The sequence below is a fragment of the Ptychodera flava genome, chromosome 18 (genome assembly GCF_041260155.1).
Source record: "Ptychodera flava strain L36383 chromosome 18, AS_Pfla_20210202, whole genome shotgun sequence".
Classification (NCBI taxonomy): Eukaryota; Metazoa; Hemichordata; class Enteropneusta; family Ptychoderidae; genus Ptychodera; species Ptychodera flava.
In genome coordinates this window covers 4,262,408-4,275,879 of record NC_091945.1, presented here as the reverse complement: position 1 = coordinate 4,275,879, position 13,472 = coordinate 4,262,408, and positions in this window count along the sequence as shown.

Sequence of the window (13,472 nt, the reverse complement as noted above, 5' to 3'; positions counted from 1 at the left end):
CCACAAATGTAATAAAATAGTCAACCATTAATGTAACAACCCGCAACCACAAATGTAATAAACAAATTAACCATAAATGTAATAAAACTCAACCATAAATGTAATAAACTTGAACTTGCATATATGTGATCATTTGTTTATCAATGCCCTGAGTAAATAATAACTTTAATAAGACTAGTGTAATGTTATTGCATACTTTCCTGAAACTAGGTTTCCTTTCCGAAACACAGAATAGAATACTTTGAGAACGCTATCAGAAAACGGCGAGGTACTGATCAAACCGTTAGATAATGGAAGTGGAACAGCAGTTCTAGACACTGATAATTACATAATAAGGAAGCGTCAAAATAACTCGTCAACCAGTGATACCACACAAAGTTACAGATGACTCAGAACAAATAACAGAGAAATATAAAACCTTATAACAGAAACTTACGACACAAAACATGTTGACGAGAACATATATTTCAATCTAGTAAAAAACAATACGAACACTACCTTGAACACAGTAGAACAAAATTAGACATCCTGGCATCCCTAGTGAAGGAACAAACTTCAAGTGGGACAACATAGGAATACAAACAATCTATCGATTATTCCACACAATTTATCCACTGAAGACGAATTTGAGGCGATTGATTAAGAAAGTACGGCAATTTTCGAAAAACCGGCGTTAAAGGATCGTAGTGTTACACAGTCTTCCCCACTCTGGAGTAGAGACTGCACTGACGTTCAGATTACAGCTGTGTCTAGCCATTGCCGATCAGTTCTGTACACAAAATAGGGAAACGCAAAATACACTTTCAATATGCAAAACACACTAAGCGCAAACAATTAAGAAATGAATAATGTGTGGAGTTGCCTTCCTTATTACATAGATCAATATTTAAGGGCTAATTCCTCAATTGCGACGACAAAATAGATTTATTACATTTATGGTTGACAAGTATTACATTTATGGGTGATTTTTTTATTACATTTATGGTTACCATTTATTACATTTGTGGTTGGTGTTTTTATTACATTTATGGTTGATTTTTGTTACATTTATGGGCGATATTACATTTATGGGTGCATTTTATTACAATTGTGGTTGATACTACATTTGTGGAGATTATTACATTTGTGGAGGTTACAGGGTGTGTCTCACACTCTGAGACTTTTAAAAGTCCATTGCTTTCAATACCAAAGCGTTCAAATACACATACCTGTAAACACAGTCATGTAAAAGACCAACCACGTTGTCTTGGAACTTTTTCTTGGTAGTAAAACGGATAATAATTTCTAAACGTACATCCACACCAAAATACTGTCTTCAAGCAGTGAAAATCAGTAGAGCATTGCAATGCATTGTGGGTGAGGACACTATCAATGAAATTTCACACGTGTCATCACACTCAAACCACACGCAGTAGACCTAATCACATGACTTACAATCGTAACCGGGGTTACACTTATTTCATGAGAATGAAGATAGTTTCGCAAAGTGACAGCATGCTTAAAGTAATTCAAATTCAAGACATGTAATGGATGATACTATTTAATAATTACGGTAGCATAAAAACACCATCAAAATTGACCGATAATATCGATCCTTCTACTAATTACAATTGTTGACTAAAGCAGATTATTTGGATTGTGTAAATACCTAGCGAGCGACCACCTCTTTGAACCCACCTCGTGCAAAAAATTCTCACATGACATAATGCGTGCCGATGTGTAACCGGTGACGTAGACAATTTAATTATCATCAATAAAGCGTAAAACAATAATTATTAAACAACATCGACTATTAATTACGAATAGAGATCGGATGGCTGTCACGCGATGGATGACGCGATAAATTTTTATCGTAAGAAGATATCAGTATTCCTAGAACTTACGTTGTCGAATCCGACGTCTAAATATGAACGTCAATCAAAACCAGAACTATAATTAATCAGTATCAATATAGAGGTCATTTAACTGTTTGTTTGTTTGTGTCTTTGGGGTTTTTGGTTTTTTTGTTTTTTTTTTGGGGGGGGGGATATGGTTGGCAGTGTCATTTTCATTCACTCCGAGTCCATTGATCGCTTGTGCGACACAGATTTTTGAGTTATGTTTTTCAAGTTTCTTGCTTCTAACAATGCCTAGAGCATTATTGCCTATATATAAGGATATTAGGCACAGCTGACCTATCGCCTTAGTTTATCAATCGCCTTCACAATAAGTATATTGTAATAATCACAATAACGGAGATGGTAAATCAAATAATGAGATAGGATTTTAGAACAGATAGGATGCATTTACCGCAGAAGATTATGACGGCAGGAAAATCAAAATTCATCTATAAAAATGTTGCAAGGATAATGGCAAGCTTTTAGAAAACTTATCTAGACTACATATCCACATGTCTTTGACTTCTATTCTTTTAATTTTACGAAGTGTGCTTCAACATTTTCGTTTGATGACACAGTTGTTAAAAATATCACGGTTAATGCCGTGAACGAGACTCTTACAGGTCTGCTTGAGGTAGTTCACAAGAATAGTAATGGTGATAAGAGATTGCCATAATTTCAGCAATAAGTGTGTGAAAAAGCATCGCAAGATAATTTTGCAAAAATCCTATTGTGCCTACTTTGCAGCTGCTCTACAGTTTGTGATTACAAAACAAGGCTAACCGTAATATATCTGTTTACATGTGCTACTACTTATTGTAAAAGATGACAAATACTAGTACTCACACAGCTCTGCACTGGTACTTGTAGACAGGTCATATTAGTGCGCAATGTGTGTCGTTCAAATCATAATTATAGCGTAAGCATATCTTAATATGACAATATTGTTACCTGAGAGAAAACGAACAAAACGGTGAACTCAGCAATTTCCCTTTAAAACGAAATTTATTACGAAAAATAAAATTTATCACCAAGTCAAGGGATAAAATACAAACTGTAAAGTATACACGCTACTTATCTTAGCTGGGACGGCACTAGGCTCCAGAGTCAGACAGTGAGACAGACCAATGTAGTCCTTTGCTTGCAGGCTTGAGGTTGCACAAAATCCAGAGAATAAATCCAGCATTGCTGTGAAGGTCTTGAAAAGTCTTGAAACTTAAATACTGCTGGAGTTCCAGAGTCTTGAAGTAACACGTCAGAGACACAACATCTGTAGTTAAATTATGAGATCACAACAAACCAGTGCTGTACATCGCACAGAAAGCAAAATTTAAACAAAGCCATTTCTATAGTCAGAAACCATCACCACCCAATTTACCAGGAATTTAATATTTTACCATCTCGTCGGCGTTATAGGGTCCCAAAAACTACAACAAACAGATTGAAACATCCGTTCATTCCCACTGCAATTTCAGTACTGAACCAAAAGAGAAACGACTAGTCATCTTTGTTTTTAATGTGTTGTATCGACCACTGTTTTTTCATTATTGCTTTTAAAGTGACAGTGCTTTTTGGGGTTTCAGCCCCCTTTGCTTTCAATATCTTTCTCTATAACTTGTCAACATCCCAGTTTTATGTATGTGATGTTTCTGGTGATATTCTTAATAATGTTATATAGTTTTCGCTGTCTTTCTGTATTTATGTATATCTTTTGTAACCTGACCTCTGTCGTATGAAGAATTGCCCACATTTTTGGATAATAAAGAGCTATTGTTTTGTATTGTATTGTAAGTGATAATTTACTTTGTGTAACAAACTGTGCAATTTAGATTCATTTGCATATTGTACATTCTACAAATGGTGTTACAATTTAATCTTATGTGACTGAGCGGTTGATTATATACAAGTCCAAGTAATTTCCATATTGACAGTGCTTCACCTGGTTGTCATAAACGAAGTAGTCAGTTTCGAGGGTCGCGGCTATGAATTTGCATCACCGGAGGCCGACATTATGAAAGATTGTTTTCTGAGACTTTGTGATCACTGCTGCACGGATCGGGGACAGGGTTGGTGTATGCTGGATAATAATATACGATGATTTGCCAAGCGTAGACTTCTATCACGCCAATCAGCCAACCACGTCACCATGAACACGAAAAATCTCAACAACCATGGCGGTGTCAACCGTCCAACGTGCGAACCCTGGCGGTGTCAACCGTTTCAACGTGCAAACCAGCAGGTACGCATCATAACAAGTCATTCTTTTATGTCTCAGTATGGTCTGCAAAGCGACTGAAGTACTCCTGCATTCAGCAAGCCTAATAGCTGCAAAATTGTAGCTCTACGCCTCCGGTGAGGCGGTCGGTGAGTTTTGTTTTTGCGACCTCGCCCACCAGTAGAGCTACAATTGCCGAAGGCCCTGTAGCATACAAAATAAGCACGCGGCACATGGCACGGCATTTTGATGTAAAATCCCATATATTTACTGCATTTGGTCATACTGATTTATCATTACTGAAGATTAAACACTATACTACACTAACCTTGTCGTGTATGGAGTTTGGTATTTGTTCAAATACGTCGATCGCGTTCCAAAAACATTTCTTGGAGACGCCATTACCAACTTCCGGTAATGGCGGCTCCCAGAACACGCTCAATGTTTATCGAATGCGATCGACATGTCTGTGCTAATAACAAACCCCTCAAACGACAAGGTTAGTGTAGTATAGTGTTTAGTCTTCAGTAGTGATAAATCGGTACGACCAAATGCAGTAAATATGTGGGATTTTACATGAAAATGCCGCGCCATGTGTGACGCGCTTATTTTGTATGCTACAGGGCCTTCGGCATTGTAGCTCTACTGGTGAGCGAGGTCGCAAAAACAAAACTCACCGACCGCCTCACCGTAGAGCTACAATTTTGCAGCTACAAGCCTAAAGGTAATCGTAGTGTTGTTGACTCTTGCCACTAGCCAGGTCATCGCTTTGTCAAGGACTGGACTTGCCTTGCCATGAGCCAATAATTCTTATGTATGTTAAACTTGACATCACCCGAACGATTGCGCTGATAGATATAATAGTATTTTTATCGCAATTATGTTAATTTGTAATTTTATTTAGTTGGTATAATTAAAGGTCGTTTACTATTTGAAACATAATGGATTACATGTATTTTTTTTCTGCAATATTACTCTGGTTTCTAAATTCTGTTTATGGTCATTCTGATGTCGCAATCGATTAGAAGGTTTTTGGACCATCTTGTGGCGGCCTAATTACAATAATATGTAAATCAGTCGGTAATCAATATGCCGTGTCCATAAGATTTTCATAGAATTTTGATGATGTTGATTCACGAGATCGTAAAGAGGCTATAATGCTGTACTGCATTGAAGCCAAATAGAAAGGTAGGTGATGTGTGGAGGATTTTGCCTCAAGTATCGAGTCGACTTACTTGACGAGTGTGGATGAAAGAAAGGTGATACAAGGTAATCCCATTTACAACAAACATGGCATGAAAGAGTTTATTTGGAAAGTTGATTGATTGCATATATTGTCTTAATGTGATGATGTGAGTAAAACTTCATAAAACAAAAAAGTCTAGAACACGGTAGAGGTTAGTTGATTTTTATGAACCCTTAAAGGATTACTCTCTCTTTGTCTCATACTTTCTAACGTGTCTTTGGTGGCCGATAATTCTCGCTACCGGCTTACGCCTTACCCAAATCTGATGGATGGACTACCCCAGTGTCCTCAGTTTGAACTGCAGTGAGGCAACTGGAATACCTTACTGGCAACCACCTCTTCGAATTAAAGTCGTGCAATACCTCTCCGCATGACATCATGTGTAACCATGGGTGACAGTCGACGGGTAGATTTTCATTCTCTGATCGTAATACACCAAAATAACACAATCAATACATATCGATACGTTGTCTGCCTGTATGTAGAGATCCAGCACTTGTCACGCCATGGATGATGCAACATGGCCAATAGTGAACATATCAGTGTCACGTTACCCACAAAACAGAGACCGATCACATAATCAACTTAACATTTGCGTAACAATTGTCTTTTCCCAAAATAGTAGATTTTTTAATGCTGACAATCTTTTCAAGGTTTTTCCTTCGTTTTTGACGTAAAAAGTAAAGGCTTGGTCAACTACGAATTCCTTTCGACGTTTACTGATTTAAAGGAATTACAGTAATATTCTAAGCTTTACACATCTTTTGTCCTTTTTCATTTATTAAAGGTCCCACCAAGGCTAGAATTCGGGATAATATAAATATAATAATATTTAATATTTGGTTCTTATATAGCGCGCATATCCACAAGTAGATGTGATCAAGGCGCTTTACAATTATTATTACCCCTGGTCACTGGACCTAAATATGATACCACTCAACTCCCTGGGGAGCAGACAACAGCTCACATGTGCAGCCAATAAGCGCAGCAGAGCTAAACGCACACATAACAACCTCTGTCCTACCAGGTACCCATCACTCCTGGGTGGGGAGTAGCAATGAGGAATAAAGTGCCTTGCCCAAGGACACAACACCACAGCCATGCCGGGGCTCGAACTCACCATCCTTTGATCGTGAGTCCACTGCTCTAGTAGTCCGGCAGCCAAATCCACTTTTTGTCCTGAACCTTGTGTTAGGGTCTTAAGTTTTTTTTAAACCGGATTTTGCTAGTCAAGATAACCAAAGTAAAAATAATCGTTACTGGATCTCTGTCAGTATTGAGCAATTTTAGATAATTAGCATAAACAAAATGGCCGCCAAATTATCACAAATTACCATTGGAAGCAGTAGAAGTAGGCTTTATACTGTTAAATTTGCTAGTAAAAGCACATTTCTATTAGTGCTTCAACTAAAAAAGGTTAGTAATCATAGATGAATAAATTTAAATACTAATTTGCATAAATTAACACAAAATTATCACAAATTACCATTGGAAGCAGTAGAAGTAGGCTTTATATTGTTAAAATCTGCTAGTAAAAGCACATTTCTATTAGTGCTTCAACTAAAAAAAGGTTAGTAATCATAGATGAATAAATTTAAATGCTAATTTGCATAAATTAACACAAAATTATCACAAATTACCATTGGAAGCAGTAGAAGTAGGCTTTATATTGTTAAAGTCTGCTTGTAAAAGCACATTTCTATTAGTGCTTCAACTAAAATAAGGTTAGTAATCATAGATGAATAAATTTAAATACTAATTTGCATAAATTAACACATAAACCATATTTTATAGGAAAGCTTGAACTGTACAAAAGTAGATTATAAACAATGCTACAATGACTGCTAAATGACTTGGTGCGGCAAAGGGGAATGCAGCTCCACACACCATACTATTTTTGCGGATATTCAGTGTTTTCCTATGTTACTCGTAATATGTTTAATATTTTCGTCTTCTATAATTTTGGACACAGTGTTGGGACACTATAGTCTACAACGAGGTAAAAGTAGGCTCCGTGTTTCATACACCTCTCTCAACATTATACACGTGCGCTGCCCGAACACAAATATAACCGGTCCAATAACTGGCAAATGAAAATACCAAAACAGTCTTACAAGGAATACAATCTCTAACAGAAAGAGACCAAATACAAAAAGCAAAGAAGCTCCTCGGACGTTTCGAAGAAGAAGTCAAATAACAACTTACACATTAACTCAAAATATAAGTTGTTACGTACAAAAAACTACTTCCCCAAACCAAACCAAAAGGCTCTTTTTCAGGGCCACCAAATTTTTCAGCCAAAGAACTACCATTGAAATACAATGGCCAGGCCATCATATTCAAAATACTCACAGAGAAAATTTAACAGATTGAGGAAATCTTCTCTGATAATGGAAGCAAAAGAAAAGAATTAATTAAAGAAACAAACAAAAAATAAGACACACACAGGCGTACTAAATATAAATCCCTAAGAACTCTAAATGTATTAAAATATCTCTCGGAATATGAACAGCATGATTGGAACTAATTTAGGATAACTGGATTTTCATATTTTGCGAATTTCTGAAAAGTGTTCGGTGCCATATAACTGAATGTTGCAGTATCACAAATTACTTATAAAAACAAGTGTGTAATATAAAAGAAAAGCAGATTAGATTACATTTGAAGATTAAATCGACATTACGTCACCATCCAATTATCCCAAATTAGTTCCAATTGTGTTAAACTATTAACTCCTGAAATAACATTGAATAGAGGCTTAAAATTTATCCCTGGAAAATTCCGAAATTCATTTCAATACAACCAAATCTACCATAACATAGGCAGAAAAAATGCCACTAAAACACTATCAAATTGAACCATGAAATTACCATAAAACCATTAGATAAAGGCAGGGGAAATGGAATAGCAATATCAAATTAAACAGATTACATTGACGAAAGTCACAGAATTTGAAGCCAAAAGAGATTACGATACAAAAGTGCATGACAACACAACCAGAAAACTACACGGACATGTACTAAAATAAACAAATAGACAAATGATACGTTCAAATATCATGATCCCTTGAATACACATAATATGCACACCAACGCAGTATCCACTCCAAAAATTCAAAAAAGTCACCAGCATCAGCAAAATTCATTTGTCGTCACGGTCCAAATTATTTATGGCTGCTCTAGCCCAACACACAAAATATCGGAATACATAAGATAGACTATTTCTTAAAACTGATTGTACAAAACCAGCCAATGTACATTAAAGATACAACGGACTTTACCAACAAACTAAGCAAGATAACAATACAACATAATGCATTACTAGTCACTCTGGATGTAATCTCGATGTACACAAATACTCCACAAACTGAAGCAAGCTGTCACAAACGCACTTGATTCAGTATCAACTATCAATTACAGCTGTAAAATATAAAGAAAAGATCGAAGCGTTCCACTAAAGAATTACCAACAATAATTCTGCAACATAACACGGTTGAATTTAACAGAAACGTCTATCAACAGATTTGTGGCTGTAGCCTGGGTTCACCAGTTTCGCCGGAAATCGCTGATACAACATTCTACAACCTTGAAACTGAGGTCATTAAACTACACAAAAGCAGACTTTCCTTTTGGAAACGATTCAGAGATGATGTTTTCATGATCTATACGGGAACAGAAACTGAGCTGAATGTGAATTTATGGCTAACATCAATAAGTTACACTGAACTTTCAAATTTACAATAGAGTATTCTCCTCAAAGTGTCATTAATGATTTACAAAGTCAACGATACAATAAAGGGAGAACTCTCGACACAAAAACTCACACCAAAATAACAGACCATTTCAATATCTAGCCAGAAACTCGTGCGACCCAAAAAGGTATTTTTACTGGTTTAATTAAGGTAAATTGCTGAGATATGCCCGTGTAACAATATATAATAATAACCAAGACTTTGACAAGACAGTTGAATTTACGACAAAAACCAAAAACAAAACAAAAACAAGGTTGTAAGACCACAGAAATCGCACAATCAGAAAAAGGAAGTTTGGCACACAAAGTGCGAATCGTACCTCAAACTAGGGAAAATCAATAATAACAAAACTAATATACATACGCAACCAAATACAGTCCACAAATTAGAATAAACGATATAAAAGCACTAACAATGAAATGGAAAATAATTGAAAGCGATGAACGTCTTCAGTTTTTGTTCCCTGAAAAACCAATCATAGCATACAAGCGAAACAAAACTTAAAAGATGAATTACTTGTAGTAAGAGCCAAAATCAACGCAAAGGATCAACGAAAAGGAGAAAAAACAAACAAATAAACACATTAAGTAAAGAACAAAAAAGTTCAACAACATCCAAAGGAAAACAGGCCATACACAGACAATACAAATATACAATCTCACACTAGATTGGATTCAGATCCAAATATATCAATAATAGTTTCGTTCCTAAATGAACAAATGTAAATCTAGAGGTCATACACGAACAAAATAAGAATAACAATATTAAGAGACTGAAGAAGAACTCACATTTAAGAGTTTCGAAATGCATGTTGAAACGGATCACAAATGATTTTGACACTACAGACCGAACGACGAATCGTCATAGTACATCCAAAAATAATTAACTCCCCCAAAAATACACATATTAAGAGTAACATGAGAAAAAATGAACATCCTCAAAATAGAATGGTGCGTTGAGCCGCCTTCCCCTTTTCACCTTTAGAGAACCCGAGTAACTTTGGAAATATCTTCTATAAGTAATTGTACTCCAGACCCGTAGTATTTTTCTGATACACAAAGTGTGACTAATCATGGATTCAATGTGACGTCAGCAGATTCCATATCAACCTCGAAAGTAGTGTAAATCACAACGTTTTTTTCTTAAATGTACATAAAATGCATTGATAGTCGAGCTAGGAAAAAGTTCCCACCTTGCTTAATCATTGATTCGGGTTAGAAAATCACAACTCAGGTTGGTTTCAGCAAAGGCATAAAGATCACTAACTTACTTAGAAACATAACAGAGGCTCTTGGCAGAGTGAAACACAATTACCAGAACACTGTCGGCATCAGTTTATATCTTTTTACAAGTAAACAGACAAGTACTCGGCTATTCGGCTGCTTACATGTCTGATTATGAACATTAAATTTGCAACAGAAAAAGAAGTTTATGTACGTGCAACTATTAAAACGTGATGTAAAAGCTACTGTGTTAAAATAACTGCACAAAGTACAGTAAATGATAATAATGTAGAGTTACGCTTAACAAAGAATTGTTTACAGCTGGCCGCCATCTTGAAATTATGCAAATTAGCATGTCATTCAAATAATATATGCCAACATTTATGTTCCAGTTTGCCGTTAGCACCTGCTTGGTGATTGAACGAGAAAAACAAAGTTACAGTATGTATAAAGCCATTTGAGTCTTCTTTCTCATACAAAGTGCAATAAGCTGGCAGCCATTTTGATTATGCTAATTTTCTCAAATTGCTCCATGCTAACAGAGGGCCAGTAGTTATACTTCTTTTTGTGGTGGTCTTGGCAAACGAAATCCACCAAGAAAAAAACTTAAGACCACAAAGCAAGGTTTACCCCACTGGCTGCCGGTATAGCCACTGGCCCATGATGCCTCCACTATAATTTCAGCATGCCAACATTAGAATACACCTGTTGCTGAAACTAAGAGAATTGGAATCTGGCAACGCATGCAAATGAGGGCGCGGGGAGTTCAATGCCAAAGCCAATTTTACGCACATTTTCACCGCGCACTGTGGACGTTTCTACAACGTTTGTTTACGATTAAACAAGTGCCTTTCAAATTTTAACGAAAGAACGGGTTTTAGCGAAATATTTGTCAACATTATGTTTCTCATGTTTCTCCATTCTTACAATTTATCTTCTATGCCACTTAAGAGAAATAGTTTGCAGAACTGCATTAGAAGTGCAAAATTATGATTTTTGTGTCATGTGCTCTCGGAAAAAATACTTGTCATAACACGGAATGCCACTTTCCGGCAAATACCATTAAATTTATGATGAGAGATCGAAATATCCAAACACAAACACCCTGGCCACTAAAATTCCCAATGCAAGAACGAAGCATAATTAATGAAACCGTTAACAACATGGGGAAAAGGCACCCTGTACCTGAGCAGAGGTTGAAATGCACTTGTGGCGAATTTCTGTGTCTATGGATAGACTTGCCTCGGCGACAGACTGTTCTTCTCCAGAAAAACCATTGAAAAGCCGGCGTCGCTAACCCCCCCACCCCCGCCCATCGAATCTGACAACGCGACTATAGCAAGACGCTCAGCGATTGCGTGTTTATTGCCGACCGAGTCGTCCATTTTGCAACCTGAAGCTCACATCGGTTTTCTATTGTAACTCACCAACTTTATTTGAAGGCCAAAATAAATTTAAAATTATACCTTTCAGGTAAAAACATGGCACACGCCTAGCCCATGACGATGTGGTACAAAGATCAACAAAAACGAAACGCTCGAGTGATAGCTAATATACTTTACGGCGCAAGGCGCCTCGGGAAAATACATTCAGACTCTCATATTTTCATTACATCGCTCGTCTGCTTGTGTTGACTCGTTTTGGAGCCTGAAAATGAAAGGCAGTTTTTACAGTCTTGTTTTCAAGAGCGAGAATCGAAAATGTAATGGTTCTCCATGACGGCCATTTTGATTTTCAAGTATCGGTAAATTTTTAGGTCATTTGTTACTCAAAGTCAGCACTTTACACTATAACACCTACTTTTTACTTGTTACAGAAAACGCTTTCAAGTTTCTTTAAGATAGGTTTACAAAAATGTAGAAACCTTTTTTTGGTTGTATGCGTTTTTGGGGTTTTGTTTACTTGTGTCGAGGCACGTGTTACCTTAACAACAGGCCTTGGTCCAGCAAAAGTACCCAACAAATAACCTCAGGACTTTCCACTCTTGACTACACAGTGGAATATGACTGACAAGCCATTGACGTCAGTAGTCCGATTCGATAAATTTCATAGTATTTGCAATTGCTTAATACGGATCTTTTGCTCATCAAGAGTGCAGATCAGAAGTTGTATTAATAGGTCGTAGGTACTGTCACTCGACAGTGTTAAGTTTGTCTTCTTTCATTTCCCATATCATATTCTCAGCTGACTGAAAAATGGTTAGCTGTATAGTTGTCAGCTCTCATAGCAAGAAGCAAATTATCACATTAAACATAATTTATATATAAATCGACGTAACGGTTATATTAAAATTTATGTTCACACACTTCCACACCTACATATTGGGAGTACATGTTGTATAACATTGCTGATAGTGTGACTAAAATCAAAGCTATTTTCCGGGTATTTTACGCCAAGTTGAAGTAGGATATTGGGATTCTATTCTGTACGATACAGAGAGTTCGTAATATGGAAATAAATCATAGATAGCGATCTATGTCAACAAGCCTAGCTCCTAAAATTCCAAGACATATTCATACATACATACATACATACATACATACATACATACATACATACATACATACATACATACATACATACATACATACATACATGTATTACATACAATGACAATGTAACTAATGTTCTGTGTTTCAATCTTTTGACTCATGAGACAGATGTTGCAAATCCCATGACAAGTCTTACACCAAAGCCAAGAAGAACTCCGGTTGGTGTACATGTACCTTACAGTAATATTACCTATCCTACAAAAAGATCTGGCTGTACCGGATGCGGTAAATAATTTATGAAATACTGCTCTGATGGACGACCGTTGCATATGCAGACCACTGTGCCTCATTCAGCTGAGTAGCCTGCAAGTCTACTAACAGGAAGACGTGGTGTCCGAGATAACAGGGAATAGTATAATATCATTGCTGTCAAAGCACTGATGTTTGTTGATAAAACAACAAAGATCCAAACGTTCTCCATTGTATCGTTCAACTCGTGTGACAACACTTGCAATGCACGACATGCGCGTCAGACTTTGTGTTTACAGACCTAATACTGCTTTTTTGGCATGCTTTAGGGGATTGAAACAAATTGGTCCCCCGCCCCCTTTCAGAGTGTTTCGTCATATGGTAACGATCGTAATGCAAGATGCAAGTACGCCCTCTGC